The sequence below is a fragment of the Aotus nancymaae genome, unplaced genomic scaffold, assembly GCF_030222135.1.
Source record: "Aotus nancymaae isolate 86718 unplaced genomic scaffold, 86718_ANA_hifiasm-v0.15.2.pri h1tg000099l, whole genome shotgun sequence".
NCBI lineage: Eukaryota > Metazoa > Chordata > Mammalia > Primates > Aotidae > Aotus > Aotus nancymaae.
The window spans coordinates 5,804,034-5,825,696 of record NW_026988514.1 but is presented as its reverse complement, the minus strand read 5'-3'; the positions used below and the strand labels follow the sequence as shown (position 1 = coordinate 5,825,696).

The 21,663-nt window shown below is 47.4% G+C and overlaps 1 long non-coding RNA gene across 2 annotated transcripts in view; it reads left to right on the top strand.

The window, feature by feature from the left end:
- Positions 1-20,690, top strand: part of LOC105733254 (uncharacterized) — a 39,916-nt gene extending 19,226 nt beyond the window's left edge. The window contains exons 2-4 of one of the 2 annotated variants that reach the window (XR_001111220.2): positions 13,478-13,586; positions 15,035-15,947; positions 18,907-20,690. This is a non-coding gene — a long non-coding RNA (uncharacterized LOC105733254). Of the gene's footprint in view, positions 1-13,265; positions 13,427-13,477; positions 13,587-15,034; positions 15,948-18,906 lie in introns of those variants that run through there. The other variant, XR_001111221.2, reaches the window with a different exon arrangement.
- Positions 20,691-21,663: the final 973 nt, after the last annotated feature.

Sequence of the window (21,663 nt, the reverse complement as noted above, 5' to 3'; positions counted from 1 at the left end):
TGGGTTATTTATTATTTGATGTTAATATATGTGGAGGATTGGATGTGGACAAGGCGAGTCTGGCCAGGCACAGCTTACAGGGCCCTGTGTTATTTTCTCTTGTTCTTTATCCATTCATGTTGGTGCCAATTATTTTGAAAATGAACCGTGGTCCACAAATAGGAGAGCAAAGCCTGGGTGCATTGCCCTGGGCCTTGCTGTCCTCCCTGGCACTGCTTTGTGCCTCCTCTTCTGGGGTGCACAGGAGAGGCAGATTGGGACAGGAGAGATTGGCAGTAGGATAGTTCTGGGACTGACCCTTAGAATCCCTAGTTTGAGAGTGACATACTATCAAGCTTTCTAGACAGGCTGGTAGCTCCCGTCACCTCTATTTCTAAGGAAAGAAACATAGAGACAGTTACAAATTTGTTGAGATTGCATTTGGCAATGCCTTGCATTGTCCTTAAAGTATAGGATACACAGGCTGGTGTACAGTACAGAAACAGTGCCTAGTGCAGAAACAGCGCACCATAAATGAACACTATAGAGCAACGTAGGTGGGAGATGGACGCGTGTGGGATGCAATCTGATAATATGCAGAGAAAAGAGCAAAGGCCAGTCCACGTGCATTAGGATGGCTGCTACCAGAAGAATGGGAAAAGCAAGAGTGAGTGAGGTCGTGGAGAAACTGGAGCCCTGGTGCATTGCTGGTGGGAATGGAAAATGGCACAGCCATTGCGGAAAATAGCATGGCAGTTATTCAAAAGGCAAACACGTAAGCAAAATAAGCCAGCCACAGAAAGACAAATATTACACGTTCTCGCTCATATGCGGGAACTAAAAACATTGATCTCGTGGAGGTAAAGAGTAGAATGACAGACACCAGAGACCATGGAAAGTAGCAGGGAGGAGAGATGAAGAGGGATCGGTCAAAGGTTAAAAAAGTACAGGGAGGTGGAAGGAATACGTTCTAGTGTTTCATAGCACAGTAGGGTGACTTTAGTGGACCATAATTTATTATATATTTCAAAATGGCTAGTAGAGAAGATTTGTAACATTCCCAATGCAAAGGTTTGGGGTGATGGATAGCCCAGTTACCCAGATTTGGTCATTACACGTTGTATGCATGTATCAAAGTAGTACATGTACCACATAAATATGTACAGCCCTGATGTATCCATAAAAATTAAAAATAAAAGAAGTTAAACACTAAACAGAATCGCCATGGGATCCAGCAATCCCCTTCTAGGTGAAGCTAACTGAAATAAGTCATACACAAAAGGACAAATGCAGTATGATGTGTTCACACTGATAAGAAGCTACCTAGAATAGGCAGATTCTTAGGGACAGAAAGTCAAATAGAGGCTGCCGGGACCTGCGGCAGGGAGGATGGGGAGTTGTTGTTCAATGGGGACAGTTTCTGCTGGGGATGCTAAGACAGTTCCGGAGGTGGACAATGGTGTGATTGCACAACATTGTAGATGTCCCTAATGTCACTTAAAAATTGTTAGAATTGTAAATTTTATGTTATATGCATTTTATTATAAGAGAAAAGAAAGAGCAAAGTCAGCTGTGGGTGAGTTCATGGCATTTCCCTTGAGTTCCAGCAGGTCCCATCTGCGATGTCCCATGGTCCTGTTGTGTAGGTCTGGTGGTGTCACGGGTCCCATTTTATAGATGACTAAACAAGTCACAGGGACATCCCTGTGTGTTCTCACTCGCATCCCTGTTCATTCTCTGTCTCACTACACTGGGGTGTGCATTCTCTCAGGGTAGGGACCTTATGGGGCCACTCACCCCAGGGTTCTCAGAGCCTGGCACACAGAAGATATTTGCACTGAATGAAGAAGTGAATGGCACACTTTGAGGCTGGCCCTCGAGCTGGTAAGGAGCAGGTCCAGAACACCACTCGGTCCTCCCGCTCTGGCCCTGTGTTCTCCAATGCCTCAGACTGCCTGGGGGGCACGTGGGAACTCCATACACATGAAGGCCCTTCCTGCTCCAAACCAGGGCAAATGGCCTCTGAGCAGCTGCAACTGGACAACAGGTCTCTGCCTTGGGGTCACCCATTTTCTTGGTTGGAACTCCCCCCAGGCTCCCACACTACCCTACTTAGACCCTGTCCCAGTGCTGGCAGGTGTGCCCACACACGTGTGGTCTCTTCTGCGGTCTCCCTGCCTCTGGACCCAGGCATATTCTGCTTCCCCAGTCCCGGGCCAGAGTCGGAAGCTGACCTCATCTCTCTCAGGGTGGCCAAGAGCCAGTGGCTGGCCGGGCACACTTCGTGGGGAGGTGGAGCCTGACCCCAGGCTGAGTCCTCACCTGGCCAGCCTTCTCCTCCCACATCCTCCTCCCAGGGGGGCCTGTGCCTGGGGTTCCCACTGCATCTCCATTTCTCCCCACCCTGCCACAGTATACTTGTCTGGTCCATGCTGGTCACAGATCCAGAGGCTCCTTGCTGAGCCTGCAAGTGCTGCCCCGGTGGACCCAGTTGCCCCCTGCCTTCTGGGTGTGGCACGGCTAGCCTGGGAGTGACAGGCTTGTAAAACTATGAAAACTACTGGCCACAGAAATGACTCACTAGCTAAGCATGTGAACCTCTGTCCTCCAATCTCAGCCTGTTTCCCGTGTTCAAGGTCATGGGCACCACCAGTTTCTTCTGCTTCAAAACAGCCCAAAGCAGCTCATCCTTGTTTCAGTCCTGGCCCTTGCTTTAAGCCTTCTGAGGCTTCTAACTTGGCTGATAACATTGGCATCCGCCCATCTCTCAGGCTTAAAACCTCAGGGCCAGCGTTTGCTTCTCGTTTTCCTTTAGAGCTTCCCAGTTCAACAGAAACCCTGTCCTTTCCACCTCTCTGGCTACCAACCCTAGTGGCTTCCGGGGTCCCAGGGTCTGCCTGTTTATCCTCTGATGCGGTGCCATTGACTGCTGGCTGATTCTGCCACACTACAGCCAGGGTGCGGCTCAAAAACACAGAATAACCATGTCACTTCCCAGTGTAAGATTTCCACATCTTTCTAGTTCCTGCAGGTCATGTACAAAGCCCTCACCAGGGTCTGGGGCAACAGTGTGCTGGCCAGTAAATATGTAACAAAAACTGTCCAGGAGCCGGGCGAGGTGGCTCAAGCCTGTAATCCTAGCACTTTGGGAGGCCGAGGTGGGTGGATCACCTGAGGTCAGGAGTTCAAGACCAGCCTGGCCATCATGGTGAAACCCCATCTTTAAAAAAAAAAAAAAAAGAAAAAAGAAAAAAATAAAAAACTGTCCAGAAAAAAAGCCCTTACCTGTAGCATTTGCCAATTACTGTGGTATAAATACTCCCACTGTGGCTGATTTCAAGCCACCCACATGATGTCATTGGGTGCAGGGCTGGGAAGAGATGCCTAGAATCACAACGTCAGACAGCATCTCCCCTGTGCAGTATGATGGACACTACATGACCAAGAGCAGAAATAAGAGGAAAATGTAGTCAAATAACTATGATGTAATGAGTTTGGGGTATTTATTATACTTTATCTAATTTATTTAACATCCAGCTCTAAAAATAGCTGAAAATCTAACCAACAGCTCTCACAAGTCAGCACAAGTCAACAGCAGGGCATAACTGCCTGTGACCAAGCTCGTCTCCCTCTTGACTAGGGGTATAGCGAAAGCCATGGGCTTGGGAGTCCAACCGAGTCAGCTTACATGTGGACTCCTCACTGGTTTCCAATAACCAAGTCCAGCATGGTAGGTCTGGTACTACTCTAGTTTCTTGAGCAGAATACTCAGGTCCTCCATGAAGTGGTCCTGTCTTGCAGTTCTGTCTCTTTCAAATTAAGGACTCTGTCTACTCCCATATGTATTTGTGATATAGCTGCAGCAGCTGGAGCCAGGCCCTGCGGTGGCCTCTGCGGGGTGCACAGGGCATGCCCTCCATGTGGCTCTGCTTGCCTGGCCACCCATCTCCTTGGCACCATCATTCTCACAGAGCTGGAAGGCAGAAGCTCTGTCTCGTAATCAGTGCGGTGGGGCAGGCTGGATAGCCTGTGGCCTGGGCTCTGTGTCTGCAGCCCTCTTGCTGTGCTAAATGCACATTGATGGACATCACTTGACTGCTCCCTAGAAGAAATTGGTGGAGTTAGACTTTTTCCTGCAGAGGAAAGTGTATTAGAAACAAAACCAGAGCCCAATCAAACAAAAGAAGCTCTGAGCCTGCATATCAGGTGTATTGTCTTCAGGGAATATAGGAAGTTGGAAAAAGCCAGGAAGATTAATGAGTGGAAGAGAAGGAAGAGGGAAGGAGAGGCCTGCCTCCTGTCACACCTGTCCTTTTACGAGGTCAGGCTCTTGGAGGACAGCTGCTCTTGCTTATGGAGTCAGAACGGGCCCCAGTGACCTTCACACATGCCTAAGGAGCTCAAGCAGAATCCACCTGCTGAATCGAGATCACGTATTTTTCTCCCAAGAAGGGGCTTGTGCACACTTGGGAAAGCCAGCCTCAGATTTGGAGCCACACTAACGTGAGCACTAGAGGCACACCCCACAGCCTGAGAACCTGGGGCACAGGCCATCCTGAATGCCAGCCTGGCGTCAGGCATCCGTGGAACTGAAATACTAACCATCACACACCCAACACTTCATCTCTAATTTGTGTTCCCTTTTCTTTTATGGAACCAGAGTGCAGATGGATTTGGAAAGACCCTGGACTCTGGTAAAATGCCATTTAAAATTGTTCTATGGTTTTCCATCAGGAGAAGTCCAAGGAATTGGTAAGACTTATGGTGGACATTGTTACCGATCATTGCATAAGAATTTTCTTTGCAGTCAATTAATGTTCATCTCTGATATTCACTTCGAATATGTGATGTTAAAATGGGAAGGGACCCTTGCTTGGGCAAAAACAACAAGGTAGCTTTTTTTGAAGACTGCTCATAGCAGTGGTGCCAGTGTGCACTTTAATGTGAGCTGGGCTGGTCCTTGGGCCAGGATTCTGGGTCGTTGGTGTATTCCTCAGTCCTCCAGAAGGGCCTCTGACTCCCCAGAGAACTGGTAGGCCCTTTGCAATCTGCCCAGACATTCTCCTGGCCCTCTGTATCTTGTCTCTTTGCCCACCAGCATGAGGATCCCAGCACCCATGAGCCCTTCCCTGACCACCCCAATAGATGTGGTCATTTATTTTCTATGCTGCCAGAAAATCTCATCCATTTGTCTGGTTGCCCTTATCTCATTGTAGTCATCATCACTATCTCATTGTAGCCACTAGTATTTCTGAATACTCACAAGATGCTAAGCACAGGGCTGAGCAGTTTCAGCTGTTTATGGGCCTGACTTCCTCCGTCCCTGCTTCTGTGGGTTCCTGGGAGGCAGGAACCATGTTTTTAATACAACTCAGTCCCCTTTATCTAGTGGCTACCACAATGCTTGATTTATAGTGGGTGCCCTTGTTAAATAGGTTCCTTGTTAAAGGAACTTGTATCAATTGATTTGTAACTATGTCTTATAAAATCAATCTCATTTCTGTTTACTATTTGAAAAATGGCTTTGGTCCTTTGTCTTTTGCAAGAAGGCCCTCTCAAGGGCCGTGTTCTTGTAACAAAACAAATGTAGTGCATTCACAGAACGCTTACTTAGGCCCGCAAGCTCCGTGCAGCTTCTCTTCCCTTCCCTATGGCCTGAGACTGGAAGACTCCGTGGCTGGGGCCAGAAGCTGTTTCCTGTGGAGTGGATCTCGCTCCTGCTGCCACGGGGTGTGCCACGCGGTGTGGGTGCTTCTGCTGCTCAGCTGTGGTCTTGCTCACATGGCTAGGGTGGTATACCTGGATAACTTGGATAAAGTTCAATGCAGGTACCTCACGATAGGGAGATATCTTTGTTCCTGCTGTTATAACAAAATACCTCGGACTGCATAATTTACAAAGAGCAGAAACTTATTTCTCACAGCTCTTCAAGGCTGGGAAGGCCAAGCTCAAGGCACTGGTAGGTGAGAGCCCAGTCTCTTTGCTTCCAAGATGACAACTTGAATGCTTCATCCTCACATGGCAGAAGAGCAGGGCAGAGAACTGACTCCTGCAAGCCTTTTATAGCGGTGCAGTGCTCATGATCTAAACATTTCCTAAAAGGTCCCACCTTCCCAACACTGCTGCACTGGGGATTAAGTTTCCAACACATGAATTTTGGAGGGGACATACTCAAAAAATAGCAAGACGTTTCCATGGTGATGCTGGAAATTGTACAGAGACCCTCAGCTCTGACCTACCTAAGGGACTTGTCAGGGCCAGTTGAATGCAGGTCTATCTTGAGGCCAACAGGTCTGAAGCAGGAGTTGTAAACCCTTGTCTCTCTGTACTTCATTGCAAAAGAAAGTTGGAGAAAGCAGAAGTTAGTGGATGAGAGAGGACTTCATGTGGCTTTTTTTTTCTCCCCAATCAATTGCTTCATAAAATGCATACATGATTGGGATTCCCTGCAGGAGAAAAGGGGGAGGAACATCACCTGTAGTCCGTGTCCCATTTCTCTGCTGCCCTCACTCCTGAGTGAGTGGCCTGCATTTGCAGTCTCTCTGTTGTGTGGTGTAGGAAATCATTCCCTCCCCACCACCGCTGGGGTGTAGAAATGGTATAATTATGTGGCTAATATAGTCAATGTGTGTTGACTACCTGACACTTTGGTGTGTAAGATTGGGTTTTCTGAGTCACCTGTAGCTGACGTTGGAATTCAGCCATTTAGAACAATTCTGCATTCACAGAGCGCCTTTGGTCAGCCTACCCTTGCTGGGCTTGGGGGACGCAGAGGTGAGATGAGTGACTTGACTCCATGTATCCGAGGATTCTCTGATTTAGGAGCTCAGGACTAGAGGCAAGCAGGCACTGCATAGTGATCTGAGAACGCACCGCATAGACACTGCTTCGGAGGCTTCAGGGAGAGGCGAGGATAGAGCAGTTCCGTGTAGGGGTTGAAACCTTTCCTCAGCAAGTCATCAAATCTGACTCAGTTCTGGATTTCAAGGCCTGTGGGATTGGAAACATGGACCCCCTTCAGTCTTCACAGGCCAGGGCCACCGCTTCCCACTGAGACACAGACTTCCATATGGTTTCTAGATTCGTGATCCTCAGTGAGAGGGCTTCTAAAAAACTGAGGTACATACAGCACGCAATTGTTAAACAAAAATTATAGGAGGCCATTGTTTTGGACCGAACTGCATTAGGCCCCAACAGGCCCAGACTCAAAATCAAAATGGAGTCAGCCATGCTCAGAAAACCAAAACTGAGTCGTTATCTGGGCTGAGAAATCAGATGAGATAACAGCCACACTTCCCACATGGGTCGCTTTTAGTGTTCATTTGGCATGATGATGAAGTTCATGCCTTCAATCCTTATAAAACAGAGTAACATGAAGCAACCTGGTGTAAATTTTTCTGTTATTCTGCTTCCAGGTCCCACCTTATAAGAAAAGTAACGTTGAACTGAGCAATGCGCTCTTTGTTCTTTCTTTCTGCTTTCTTCAGCCCTTTCTCTGTCTATAGAATCAATCTTCTCTGCTCAGCTCATGGGAGCACTTATTCTATAAGTGCTTTATAGAATGAAGTGTTGCCCAATTCTAGAGTCATCATTAAAGTCAGTTGAGGTCTTTATATTTGTTGTAATTTTGTCTTTTGACACAGCAACATGCATGATTTAAGCCTTGAGTTTTCAGAATTGTGATAATCGCTTATACCTGTTTACACTCAAAACAAAATATGAAGCACTGTCAGCCTCCATGAAGCTCCTTTCTACCCCTTTCCAATCAGCCACCAACAACCATGTTTTATTTCTGTCTCTGTGGATTAGTTTTGATGATTCTAGATTTAGTATAAATGGAACCATAAAATATGTACCCTTTTGTGTCTGGCTTCTTAAATTTTTTTTAATCTTCAAATATTTATTGAGTTCTTTTTAAAATTTTATTTTTCCATAAGTTACTGAGGTACAGGTGGTATTTGGTTATATGAGTAAGCTGTTTAGTGGAGATTCGTGAGAACCCAGTGCACCCATCACCTGAGCAGTATACACTGCACCGTATCTGCTGTCTGTTATCCCTCACCGCCCTCCCACTCTTCCCCCAAGTCCCCAAAGTCCATTGTATCATTCTTTGCCTTTGTGTCCTCATAGCTTAGCTCCCGCATATCAGTGAGAACATGCGATGTTTAGTTTTCCATTCCTGAGTTACTTCACTTAGGATAATAACCTCTAATCTCATCCAGGTCATGCACATGCACTAATTCATTCCTTTTCATGGATGAGTAGTATTCCATCATGTATATATACCAGAGTTTCTTTATCCGCTTGTTGATTGATGGGCATTTGGGTTGATTTCATGATTTTACTATTGTGAATTGTGCTGCTATAAACATCCATGTGCAAGTATCTTTTTCAAATATTGACTTCTTTTCCTCTGGGTAGATCCCAGGAGTGGGGTTGCTGGATCAGATCCACACATTCAGGTTTTCATATCAGTAGTCCATTCCCTTTTATTAGACCACAATCCATTCACCGATTGTTTCTAGGATGATTTTGACTGTTTTGAAGAAAATTGTTACGAACATTCAGGTACAATTCTCTTTTGTAGACACAGGCTTATATTTCTTCAGGGGTAAATATGCACAAGTGGGATTGCAGAGTCACAGGGCCAGTGGATGTTTAGCTTGACAGAAACTAGGAGCTGTGCTCTGATGCGGGTGTGCCATCCTGTACTCCCATGGGCAGAGCAGCGGACCCCTCGGGCTCTGATCCCAGCAGCGCTGGTGGGCAGGAGCGGGTGTCTCATCCTGGACAGCGGGCTGTCTGACCACCCATTTGGGTGCACACTTATTTGGCATCCTGTGGCCTTTTACACTATCCTGTGTGTGCACAGCCTTCCTGTTGGGTGCATTTGGGATGTCTCAGACGTTAATTTTTTAGACCAGGACCCTGATGCTCACTGAGAACCAACACCTTGAGAGTCAGCCAGGTGAACCCAGCTCTGCCTGTGTGGCAAAATGAAAAATAATTATTTGATCTTTGTCCCTAATTCTGGGAGAGAGCTCCTAAAACGATTAGAATTGCCTGACTCACAAGAGGGTTTTTTTGTTTTTCATAATGAGCCCTTTGGCTATACCCAAGTTTATTCCAGTGAGGCGACACCTGGCAGGCCCCGAGACAGCCTCAGGATGCAGCTGATGGCCAGAGGGACCGGCCACAGGATTGGAGGGTGGGAACTTGCAGCCTGTCTGCTGACCTTCCAGGAAGAAGGAGGATCTGGAATAAAGTGCAGTCACCGACGGCTGATGATTTAATCATTATGCCTACATAATAACACTTCAGTAAAGTCTCAGAAACAGGAGGCTAACAGAGCTTCAGACTGAGGGACACATAGGTGCACCCAGAGAGGGCATGGGAGCTCCGTGCAATGACTCTTCCTCCAGTCCACCCTGTGCTCCTCTTCCATTCATTTATGTCTTTAGAATTCAACTGTAATTATGAGGAGTGTCCTGCTGAGTTCTGTGAGTCATTCTAGGGCATTGTTAAATCTAAGGGGGAGTTGTGGGCATCCCTAAATTTGTAATCAGCCAGGCAGAAGTGCAGGTGTCCTGGAATTGCATTTGTGGTTGGATCTGAATGGGGCACTCTTGTGGGATGGAGCCTCACCCTGTGGGGGCTGAGTAACTCTAGGGATTTAGTGTCAGAATGGAATTGAATCATTGGGCACCCAGTTGGTGTCAGAGAACTGGTGTTGGAAAGATGTAATGGTGTCAGGAAATCCACATGGGCTCACTCTTAGCACCCCTCACACTGCCCGTTGTTTTCTGTGGGCACACAATCCTGAGCTGCCCTTTGAATGACGGGACCTGCCGGCCTTGGGACAGAAGAGTAGTGAGAAGGGCCTCCTCTGAGGCCTGGGGCATGTGCCATGCTCCTGTGAAAACAGCAGAATTAGGGTATGAGCAGGCGACTCCACGGATTTGCCAGATGCAACTTACCAATCTTCTGAGCACAGACTTTTACAAAGACTGCATTCCTGACTACGTCACAGAGCCCAGGAAGGCAGGCATAAACCATCCGTGTGAGCAGAGGAAGGTGGAGTGGAGAAGTCGGTAAGAACCCTTTAATGGACATGTAAATGACATCAGCGAGAGACTAAATGGCAGTGGAGTGTTGCTTAGAGGCATTTTATGCGTTTTACGATGTATTGTGCATTTGAAAATATTGATAATAGGAAGAGAGGGACCCTATCACAATTCTGGTCTCTCATTATTTGTACATAATAAGCATATCCATTATCGTTATTTAGACCATTTGCTAGTCTGAATTTTTCCAGAAATGATGTTTTCCCAGAATGTCTAGGACTTCCTCTCTCATACTGAGTTGTTGAGGCTAGAGTCTGCTGCAGGCTAGAGTCTGAAGCCAACTTTGTCACGAGGTGTCTTGGCTAGGACACTGAGCTGCCCAGGGTCACCTGCCCAGGAAAGCAGCTGGGGAATTCCTGGGTATTGAGACCGCACTGGAATGGGAGCATCTATTGCTAGAGAATGATGCAGTGTAGGACAGTCAGTCAAAATATTTTTGAAAGAAGCAGCTGCACGCATTGTCTGTTTCAACATTCGTTGGCGGGTGGAAAGCTGAGCCTGGATAGGTAAAGTCATTGCCTATGTCCGCTGGCCACAGGCAGGGGAGGAGAGAACCCACTCCCTCGGGCCCTTGTTGCTGTGTTGGGTCAAGGTGGTAGAGAAGCCTTGCCTCTAGAAAGAGAGGAAAGGAAGAGAGCAGCAATGCCTTAGGAAAAGAAAAAAACCCTGCAAGTTACTGAGCACTGACCACAGGCCAGCACCTGTCAGTGCTTGACGGCAGCCACAGCCCTGAGGGACAAGGGCATAGAGCCTGGGTCAGTGAAGTGAGCTCTCTAAGGTCAGAGGTGAAGCGAGGGGGATGTGCAGTGTGAGCCGGGGGCTCTGACTGCAAGTGCTGTCCACCATGGGATCCAGGTGGCTGGGTGTACTCTCACCGTCCAGACGACAACTGGATTCGGGGGTCTTTTCCAGTGCCAGTGTTCCAGTGTTTGTCGGCAGCTCTGGTTTATGCCGGTCCCTGATCACCAAAGGCTACTTCCCCTTTGTCCTTGTGGGGAATGAGAAGGGTGGCCCTGAATCACACACTTCCACTTCCTCTGGTCTGCACTGGAGCTCTGAAAAGAGGTGAACCTCAAACACTACTATTCTGGGCTGACAGCGTTCAATCTGGCCTCTGTGTACCTGGAGTGTGGGTAGCTCGTCTTGGTCTTGCTGGTGGCGCTGTTTTCTATTGGCTGAAGAAGCAGGGGACGCTCTGTTTTGTTGCATGTTCTGTGTCTTCTGCAGACTTCCCCGGCCACACTTGCGCCTGGGAGCTGCGTGGTCACCCAGATAGGGGGTGTCTCAGCCCTCCAGCCTTAGAAGGAAACATCCCCAGCCCATCCGTGAGCCTTTGCCGCGTCCTGTGACCTTCTGGGTCCCAGGGCCCAGAGCACACTTGCCTCTCACAAGACTTTCCTCAGCTGGGATTTAAGTCTGAATTTCTGAAGCGGAAAGGAGTAGGTCCACAAGGCCTCAGAAGCCACAGTAAGTGTCCAGTGAAGCTGTCATATGTGATTAAGAAGAGAAAGAAGCCTGTCCCAGGTTTGGGAATGGATTGGTCTGTCTGCTCAAGGCAGCTATGCTGAGTAAAATGATATGACAATGCCCCATGTCTTGAACCCTGGGCTTCCTCCTCTTTATCCTGGAGACCCCACCTTGGTCTGAAACTGCCCCTTCTATCCCAAGGCCTGCCTTGCCTTCAGAACCCGTGGTCTGTCCGGACTCCCGGTTCCTTGTTCCCCCAGATGGAGGTGTGAGGGAGGGGCTCTCCCCCTTCTGCAGACAGACAGGCTGATGCTCAAGCGTCCGTGGCTTGGCTTTGAGGACACAGGGGAAGTGGGGATCCCGGCTAAAGCCAGGTCTTTAGATCCCAGCTCCAGGCTTTCTGCCCGCCTCACCCTGACTCTTGGTCTACTTTTGTCCCTGTTTTCCCCATTAGACACTTAGCATTTTGGGAAGTCTTCCATTTTTGGGGTACAGTGGGGTGATATCCAGACGACACCCTCCCCTGCCTCCTGATGTTCTCACCCAGGTGTCCCACAGGCATATCTGTCCTTCCCTGCCTGAAAAGGACCTCGCCATCTCCCCCATCAACAGCTCTTCCCTTTGCTAGACCCCTACCACTAACCCAACACTCCGACTAGGGTCTGTTGCTGAGCTGATCCACACACCTGCCTTTCAGTGGCCTCGCCTTCCTCCCAGCTCTCACCTCTCCCTTCTTTTCACTCTTGCCACTCCTCAGGCACTGATCATCTTACTGTGACCACTGAAACAATCTGGGATGGGTCCCCCACTGTGGCGTTCCCACTCCATGTGGCCCTGGGTGCCTTGCGCTTTCTCACTCACAGTCTTAGGAACCTATTCTGGTAATGTGAGGTAACGGAAGTGCACTAGAGTATGTATGTTTGCCGGTGGATTTGCAGAGGGCTGGCGAATCAGGCCTGGAGCTGGCAGGCAGTGAGGGTCTCCCTGGAAAAGATGAACCCATCTCTCCCACTTCGCTGTGTCACACCAGGTGTCCACTAGAGTTGCCAACTGCACAACAGGGTACAGAGATAAGGAGGTGGAGCCTGCCCCAGGGCACGACCTTCCAGGATCCAGGGCAAAGGATTTGAGAGGAGAACCAGGCAATGGGCAGGTTCTTTGGGAGTAAGATGCAATCAGAGCTAGGAAGGTCGTGCTCATGAGTGAGTGGTAGATTGGGAGAGGGAAGGCTGGGGGGCGGGAAGGTAAGATAAAAAAGGAAGGAAAGAAAAGAGAGAGGGAGGGAGGAAAGAAAGAAGGGAGTAGAGTGGAGAAAAGGGGAGACTTTAGATTTGAGGTCGTGGAAACCCAGGAAACCCAGCAGGCATGAGAAGGTCTGAAGTGGAGGGTCGGAGGTGGTCCTGGGAGGGAGGTGGTCCTGGGAGGGAGGTGGTTCTGAGTGAGAGGTGGTTCTGAGTGAGAGGTGGTCCTGGGTGGGTGGTGGTTCTGGGGAAGTCCCTTGAGCCTGGCAGAGCAGTCCTGGAAGCTTTGCATGGGGAATTTGGAATTTGAGGGTTTGGAATGTGTGGGAAAAAATTCTCTAAGGACGACCCCCTGGAGCCACCCTTGGCATGAAGAGTGGGAGGAATGAGGCTGAAGCGTCCCAGGTGCCCACAGGGCGGCAGCACCCCAAGACAGCCTCAGAGGTGAGGGAGCTACAGGGAGAGGATGCAAACAGCTGAGCCTGTGGAGAGCCGGCTTGTTCCAGGCGGTGTGGCTGCCTTCGCCTTGCTGATGAGGACAGTCGGATACAGGGAGAAAGAGGCTCCACCAACAGCACCCAGCCAGCCCCCAGCACGCCTGGGATTCGAGCACAGGTCTGTCTGCTTCTCTAGGGAGAAGAAAATCTTTTTCCTTTACCCCTCTAGGTTCTCTGGCTGGGGCTCTGAAAGCGACTGACAGAGGCAGATTAACAAGAGAAAACCAGACACGAGTTGATTACCACGTGCATCACGCACACTCGTGGGAACGTGCGCAGTGAGTAACTCCAAGGGGCGGACAGAGCTCGAGCGTTCATAGCACCTCAAAAGAGAATGCGTGTTTAGAGAAGTGACAAGACAGAGGAGAAGGGCCTGAGTTTCTGGGGAGGCGCAGGGCGGGAAGGCCACCCTACCCTATGGGGAGCTGCGGGAAGGGAAGCGCTGTTTCAGCAGGACCAGGACGTGCTGTGCAGGTTCCTCTGGTGCCCTCTGCAGGCTGAGGAGGGGCTCGGGTTGTGTCTGGTGATTAACCCCATCCTTCCCTAGAGAGCGGCGGGGGGACACCTTGACAAATTCTGTCCTGCTTTTCGGCAAATAGGGGAGGGCGGAGAGCTTCTCTTGCGTCTGCTGCTTCTCCATTGCCGACAGCGCCACTTAATCCTTATGCCAAAGTGGCAGATTTTGGGGTGGCACGTTCCGCTCCCCTTCACTTGCAAAGCACTTCGCTTTCTTCCAAGCTGCGTATCTGTCTGAATGCCGATCTTCCTGAGGCTCAGCGAGGCGGAGGGAGGCAGATCCAACCCCAGCGCGGGGCTTCACGGACATGTGCGCATGCGCACTGGCAGAGCGCGACTGCGTCTCTCTCGGGGACTTTCCCTCTCCTGCTCATCAACTTGGCCTTATCTCTGCCTTTGGGTGGGCAGAGCGGCGGCCTCCGCTCCACCTCCAAGGGGCCTTTCCCCCTCCCCAGGCTGCCGTCCCAGGTTCCGCGCCTTCCCAGGCGTTGACTGGAGGAATGGGTCCCTGACCTGGATGAGAGGCATGGCCACAAGGCGGGGGGGGGGGGGGGGGGTTCTGTTTTCCAGCACTGCCCTTAACTCGAACCTTGCTGTGCAGTATCTAATTTTGGCTTTCTAGCACCTTTCTTAAAAAAATTATTTAGAATTAACAAAATTGATACATATTTGTACATATTTATGAGGTACACGTGAAATTTTGTTACATGCATGGAACATGTAACGTTCAGGTCAGGGTATTGGGGTGTCCATCACCTGGAGCATTTATCATTTCTCTGTGTTAGGAACATTTCAAGTCCTCTCTTCTAGCTATTTTGAAATATACAGAACGGGCGCGGTTGTTCATGCCTGTAATCCTAGCACTTTGGGAGGCCAAGGTGGGCGGATTGCCTGAAGTCAGGAGTTTGAGACCAGCCTGGCTAACATGCTGAAACCCCATCTCTACTAAAAAAAATTACAAAAATTAGCCAGGCATGGTGTAGCGAGCACCTGTGTTGCTATCTACTTGGGAGACTGAGGCAGGAGAATCACTTCAGCCCAGGAGGCTGAGGTTGCAGTGAGCTGAGATCGCACCACTGCACTCCAGCCTGGAAGAAAGAGTGACACTCTGTCTCATGACAGAAAGAAAGGAATAAAGGAAGAAAGAAAGAAAGGATACATTGTTGTTAACTATAGTCACTCTACCCACTGTCTTTCATCTCCTTTCCAGGTCACTTTCCAATATTCCACCTGGATAGCCCATAACCATCTAGGAAGGCACTTGGATCACAAACCACAGGACCAGGAATTGTCTGCTTGTCTCCTAATTGGAAGCCATTGAAGAGTCAGTGGACTGACTCTTCAGTCCACGGAACGAATGAGCCATTAGATCAACTGAAAATGTCAAGTTCAGATGAATCTGAATTCTCATTTAGGTGTTTTCTGGCTGTTGGCCCAGCCCCACAAATAAATACACATTTGAAAGTTATCCTGTTACTTTGATAAAATAATTTGGTCTCTTACAAATGATAATTCAGCTGTCAGTGTGGCTTAGGTGAATATAGTTTTGGATTTCTGCAAGTAAGATATATGAGCACAGTGTGCATTATTTGTACAACAGATATCCATAATAATTACAGTAACAAAACCACCTTCCTATATTTCTTTAAAGTTTGTTTTTTCCATTTAAGCTCCTTCCCAGGAATTTGGGCTATAATTCAGGGACTTGCAGAACCTCACAGCGAGAGAGGAGTGAAGTTCTGTCTGCTCGGATTTACTGTTGCTTTGATGAATGAGAATTGCCAGCTTTTCTTTCCTTTTGGAAGGAGCCTGGGGAATGCAAACTTCCCACCTGCCCTTGAAGGAGAAAGGAATCTGAACTGGATACATGGAAGCTCATGAGGAGCATTTCTCCTGCAGTTCTCACTCAGTGCAGGGTGCTGGAGCCCTGGAGACTAGAGCCAGCCCTGCTGGAGGGGGCGATGAGAGCAGAAGTCTTTCCATTGAGAAGGGGACCACGGATTGAACGGATAGATGCCGAGCTTTTGGACACTGTGCTGCTGGAGCAGGCTGGGGGATGCAGGAGGTGTGAAAGGAACCAGCCCCCTCAGCAGACCTGGAAAGCTGAGGGGGCCCCAGACCCGGTAGGTTGTTGCTTTACTGGTCCGTGCTGCAGCAGTGACTTGGCTTGTAGACCTGGGAGGCCACTGTGTTTTTATTCATCACATTTCAAGCATGGTCTGCTCGGTGTGTGGGTGAGGTTAGTTCTGCCTGTTGATTCTCTTACTCTTGTTTCATTGTGCCCTTACTGTAAGGGGGGTGAGCAGAGCTGGCCACATAATGGGCATCTTCTAGGTATTGTCCTGGCCAGAAGGACAGGCTGCTGTTTACACTGGTTCCCCTGTCAGGTCAGGCTTTGGCCCACCACCTCTGGCTTCTGTGTCCTCCTTCCTGGGTCCTCATGCACCCCTCCTGTGGTAACCACGTTGCCTTTACAGCCATGAGTGCTGTTGTGGTGCCCTTGCCAGGCACAGTGAGAAACACAAGGGTGACCTGTAGACGAACTGGGCTGCCATGGGTGGATCGAGGCCCAGAGCTTGTGTGTAGACGTGTCAGAAGAGCATGCTTATGAGAAGGGAGAGTAGCGCCTTCAGGTAATGAGAAGAACCTCATTCACCAGGGAGTGGGGAGGGAGGTGCTGGCAAGAGCGTGGTATGGATAGAGGCGGACTAGGCCTTGTCTTTAGAGCTGTGATGAACGCTCAAAACTGCCCCACACCCCAACTCATTCACTCAGTCACAAAGATGGGTGACCCATCTTACGATGGCTTCTGTTTCCCACTAACAGTCTAGGAACACAGATGGGCCCATTCTCCTTAGTGCTGCCAGTCTCTCCACTACCAACACTTACTGGTCACCCCAGGACACTGAAAGAGCTGAACTCGTAAGACAGGACCACTCTCTGCCCTCAAGAGGAGGCTGTGTCTAGCTAAGTGAGATATATGATATGTATGTGTGTGTGTGTATACACATATGTGTATAAAGACAACCATATTTATTTGTCTATATGGGACTATGTCACTGCATAAAGACCGCCATAGTGTAGGCTCTGAGGTCAAAGTTCATCCTTACTTCAGGTAGGCAGGAGGAACCAGCATTTTCTAATTAATGAAACATCTCACAGCTTTCCTTATCCTGCTCTAATTGGACATGGAATTTTTTTTTTTTTTTTTTTTTTTTTTTTTTGAGACAGAGACTTGCACTGTCACCCAGGCTGCAGTGCAGTGGCGCCATCTCTGCTCACTGAGATCTCCGCCTCCTGGGTTCAAGCAATTCTCTTGCCTCAGCCTCCCAAGTAGCTGGGACTACAGGTGTCTGCCACCATGCCCAGCTAATTTTTTTTTTTTTTTTGTATTTTTAGTAGAGACAGGGTTTCACCATGTTGGCCAGGATGGTCTTGATCTCCTGACCTCATGATTCATCCACCTTGGCCTCCCAACGTGCTGGGATTACAGGCATGAGCCACTGCGCCCGGCCAGGTCATGGAATTCTTTTGGTTACTCTGCTTAGGAAAAGTGGCCTCTGCATTCAATGTCCAGTTCTGCAGGGGAGCAAAGTCTATGCTTTGCTTAACACATAGAATAGACTTGCATTAACATGAGAAAACATTTCAAAAATGATGGAGTCTGTAGAGATGCTGGGAATTGTTTCAAGATCATTACCGTGCATGTATGTATGCCTTAAGCTTCATCCTAAAATGTGCTGACTCTTAATTTAAGCATATGCAACCCAAAGCTATCTAGGCCTGTCAGCCTCAGCCTTACACTCTAGTGTTAGCACTGTGATGCATCAAGAGAAATATAATTTCTACTCCAAAACCTTTTTAAGATAACATAAGACTTTAATTAAGTCTTTGACCGGCTGGCATTTTGGGGATGTGACACACAGCAAAAGATTTCCAAAAATCCTTACGCATGTGCATCGCTGTGCTAGTCAGCACTGCCTTCTCCTCACCCTTTCGTGGACTACAGTCCCTCTTCTGGCCTCCCCTAAAAGCTCTGGCAGGCCCTCTTTCACGACCACTTCCCCCCTACTTCCTTTTGTAGATCTCCACCTGGACCCCTGAAGTAACACCTTAGCTCAGGGTGAGTCTCCTTAGCGTCTTTGAACACCACAAACAATTCAGGACCAGGCTTCCACTGACGGCGAGGCGGGGAAGGGTGCTGAGTACTTTATGCCATATTGTACTTTATGCTTTTGTGACATACTCTATAAAACCCAAAGTTGGGTCTAAGTCTTCTCTGATCTGCATGACCTGTAAGTATTAACGATGGGGGGAATTGCACCTTAATAACTCTTGGTGAAGGGTCCCCTGTGGGGTACACAAGGATGAGAATCTAGCCTCACTTACTGATGATGAACTGAAGAGTCAGAGGGGCGATTTGATCTGCTCAAATCACAGAGCTCTCAAAGGGGGCAGAGCCTGGTCTTAAACTCAGTTCTTCTGGCTTCAAATTGAAGGTCATGTCCACTAACTCCAAGAACAGGGACTGAGTCTCAGCTCTGACCTTTGGGTTGTGTTAGGAATCACAGCTTCACAGGGAATACATGTAGATTTATTTTGTTGCACAAACTTTTGGCATTTCTAGCAGTCACAGTGACTGAGAGATGAGCGGGGCTTTTAGAACTCCAGGCAGGTGACCCTCATCTCCCTTGTGCCACCGGAGCCTACCCAGGGGAACACTCCCATTCAGCTACCCCCGTCAGGGCTGCATTGAAACCACTGGTTCCTCCAGGACCCAAAGCTGCTTTTCTGGATGGAATGTAAACCATTCCTGCCTGGGGCCCTGCCGAGCGTTGGCAGGATTCAATGTGACATTCAGTTCCAGATTAATCCAAGTTGGAACAGTTTTGCCGAAGATGGAGAGACCTTTGATTTATTTATCTTCTGAAACCCTGAAATAGCTTTGAAAACATAGCTTTGGATTTCTGCAAGTAAGATGTATGGGCTCCGTGAGTATTGTTTTTGCAACAGATATCCATAATCATTATAGTAACAAAGATACCTTCCTATATTTCTTTAAAGTTTGTTTCTTTCTTTTAGGCTTTGTTCCAGGAATGTGGTCTGTAATTCAGGGCCTTGTAGAAGTTCACAGTGTGCGAGGAGTGACGTGTCCAGTCTGCAATATGAATCTTCCCTATGAAATTTCCACCCAGTGCCCTCCAGGGCCGACTCCCTCACCCACACTCCTGCCTTACAGGGCAGACCATTTACAGCACTACCTGTCTCAATGTTCTGCATCGAATTGAGTCCAGATATGTAAACCCTGAGTAGAAGAATTCTCAGGTCTGGAGGGAGCACAAATGAACTCTCCCATTTTATGGAGGTGAATACTGAGGCTTGAGGGAGAGATGTACTAGGAATCAGGAGATCTGGCTCTGATCAGCTGTACAAACTGAGAATTGTGACCTTGTCCAACGCAGGTGGCCCAACTCCTAATTCCGTGAGTGAAGTGTCTCTGTTACTTTGGAATACTGATTGAAGGTATGTGATTACAACTTTTTGTCATAGTCTTCTGAGACAACATTTTATTATCATCTTATGAGAAGCTTAGGGCTGGGTAGACATTTTCCTGGGTTAAAAATAAAGTTCTTGTTGAAAATGTAGGTGTTCAGAAAATTTTCAAATTGTCTTTATTATAGAGAAACATAATTGTGTGATGATGGTTTATGATGCTTCAGTGTAATCACTTATAGCAATGTAGCGATGATGTCATTCAGGGGGTTTTCAAAGTGTGACCCTGGCCCAGCACCATCGGCATCTCAGGAAACTCTCACGGGGACAGCCCTGCTTTCCCGGATCAGAAGCTCTGGGGCTGGGGCCTAGCAACTCCTGCTTTAACAAGCCCACCAGGGTCTTCCTATTCATGCTAAACTCTGAGACCCATTGTTACAGAATATTGTCTTCCTGGTCTTGATAGCATGATGATCAGCAACCTAGTGCATTGCTCAAATAATAATGTTGCTATATTGATTACAATTAAACATGTTATCTCTACTGTGTTATAGCAAATCACAGATTTGACAGAGAAAACAGTTACCTAGGACTCCCAGTTAACAGTAATATCTTTCTGGCATCCTCCAGTTTGGGGAGTGACAAGCTGAAACTTATTAACTATTATTCACTGACCCCCTACAATAAGTCTGACGGAAATTGGCACCTGAAATGTGCTACCTAGAAGCTTTATTAAAGCCACACAAGCAAAGCCTTAGTAACTTTGGTTCATTTTTTTTCTTTTAGAGACAGGGTCTCACTCTGTTGCCTAGGCTAGCATGCAGTGGTGTAATCATAGCACCTTGCAGCCTGAACCTACTGGGCTCAAGCAATCCTCCACCTTCAGCCTCCTGAGTAGTTGAGACCACAGGTATGTGCCACCATGCCCAGTGAATTTTTTGAATTTTTTTTGAATTTTTTGTTGAGTTGGGGTTTCACCATCTTGCCCAGGCTGGTCTTGAACTTTTGGCCTGATCCATGAATGCAATGTGTCTTCCATTTTTTGAGTTCTTTAAAATTTTTTCTGACCAATGTTTTATGGTTATTAGTGTGCAGTCCATTCAAATAATTTGTTAAATGTATCCCTAAGTATTTCATATTTTTGATGCCATTTTAAATGATACTGGATTTAAATTTTAACTTCTGATTGTCATTGTTAGTGAAAATATAAAAAATTGGTTTTTGTATGTTGATCCTCTTTCCTGCAACCTTGTTAAACTCACTTATTAATTCTAGTATCTTTTTGTGCAGGCTACACTGAATTTTCAACATAGAAAATCATGTTGTCTATGAATAAAGACAACTTTACTTCTCCTAATCTCAGTGCTTTTTATTTCTTTCTCTTACTGTATTGCATTTTCTAGACAATGTTGAAAAATATTGAAAAGAACTTGTAAGAGTACGTACTTTGTCTTGTTCTTGAGTTTAGGGGAGAAGCATTCAGTCTTTCAGTATTAATTATAATGTAACAGAAGGTTTTGTAGAGGCCATGTATCAGGTTGAGGAAGTTCCCTCTAATCCTAGTTTGTTGAGAAAGTTTATATCCAGAATGGATGTTAGATTTTCTAAAATGCTTTTACTGTGTCTATGGTGATACTTACGTGGTTTTTCTTTTTTTGCTGAATCACATTAATTGCTTTTGAAATTATAAATCAACCTTGCATTTCTGGCATGTAACCCATTTGGTCATGATATTTCATACTGTTGGATTTGATTTTATTTGCTGAAATTTTGTTTAAAGTGTATTTTGTTATAAAGTGTATATATAGATGCCGGGTGCAGTGGCTCACATCTGTAATCCTAGCACTTTGGGAGGCCGAGGTAGGCGGATCACTTGAGGTTAGGAGTTTGAGACCAGCCTGGTCAACATGGTGAAACCTCATCTCTACTAAAAATACAAAAATTAGCTGGGCGAGGTGGTACACCTGTAATCCCAGCTACTCAGGAGGCTGAGGCAAGTGAATTGCTTGAACCTGGGAGGCAGAGGTTGCAGTGAGCTGCGATCATGACATTGCACTCCAGCCTGGGGCACAAGAGCAAAACTCCATCTCAAAACAAAAATAAATAAAAGTTAAGTGTATATATGTGTGTGTGTATACATATATATATATGTATACACACACACGTATACAAAATTTGCATTAATGTTCATAGAGATATTAGTCTACAGTTTTCTTTTTTTGTAGTATCTTTGGTTATGGTACCAGGGTAAAACAATTTGAGAAGTATTCTTTTACAATTTTTTGGGAATGTGTATGAAATTGGTCTTAATTCTTCCTAAATTAGGTAATAAATTCACCTGGGTGT